Here is a 1,165-nt window from a genome sequence, read left to right as displayed (position 1 = left end):
CAGAAGGAAAGGAGCTGAAGAACTTGCAGGAAGTCCAAAGACTGTTGTCAGCTGTGGAAAAGCCGAGGGCAGTGGTAGTTATACATGTGCCTGGGCACCAGTCCAGAAAGACTCCTGAGGCTGTTGGTAACAACTTTGCTGATGCAGAGGCCAGGAGGGTAGCTCTCTTAGACCCCATTGTGCTGACAGCTCTAGAGGTACCTATACCTGTACTACCCACCCTACCTCCCAGACCTGACTATTCCCCACGGGACCTTGAGTGGATAAGAAAACAAGCTCCGGGAGAAAAGCCTGGGGAGGGAGGTTGGAGTAGGGACCGGGAAGGTAGACTGATCTTACCAGAAGTACTAGGAAAATACATGCTCATCAACCTACACAGATCCACCCATCTAGGCTGGAAGAAGTTGCTCAATCTTTTTCAGCATGCGCAGTTGGTATTTCCATACCAGAGCAAGGCCGCACGTCAGATCACTGGGGGATGTGAGAGCTGTGCAAAGCTAAGACCAGCCCCAAAGGGGCTCCACCCGACAGGTACCCTGGAGAGGGGGAGGGCCCCAGGAACAAGTTGGGAGATAGACTTCACCGAGGTAAAGCCAGAAAAGTACGGGTACAAGTATTTGCTGGTCATGGTGGATACTTTTTCAGGATGGGTGGAGGCTTTTCCAACTAAACATGAAACTAGCCAGATGGTGGCAAAGAAATTAATAGAGGAGATAGTCCCCAGATATGGGATCCCCGAGGCTATAGGTTGCGATAACGGCCCGGCTTTCGTTAGTAAAGTCCTACAGGGACTAGCCCAGGCTTTGGGGATGGATTGGAAGTTACATTGTGCCTATAACCCACAAAGCTCTGGGCAGGTAGAAAGAATGAATCGGACATTAAAGGAGACCCTTTCTAATTTGGTAATTGAGACGGGCGGAGACTGGGTGACCCTCCTCCCCTTGGCCATTTTCCGTGTTCGGAACTCCACCTATGTGCATGGTCTAACCCCCTTTGAGATAATGTATGGGACCCCTCCACCAATAACCTGGCGAGCGCAGCCCCCGGGGGAAGAGAAGTCAGCCCCTGACTATTTAAATGTGTTGCAATCCCTTGCCAAAATACAGCAGGAAATTTGGCCCCTAATCAAAGCATACTATGAAGGGGAAAGAACCCCGATTGTGGG

This window comes from Nannospalax galili, unplaced genomic scaffold, assembly GCF_000622305.1.
Source record: "Nannospalax galili isolate Female #2095 unplaced genomic scaffold, S.galili_v1.0 scaffold293, whole genome shotgun sequence".
In the NCBI taxonomy this organism is placed as follows: domain Eukaryota; kingdom Metazoa; phylum Chordata; class Mammalia; order Rodentia; family Spalacidae; genus Nannospalax; species Nannospalax galili.
Note: the sequence above shows the minus strand (reverse complement) of the source record.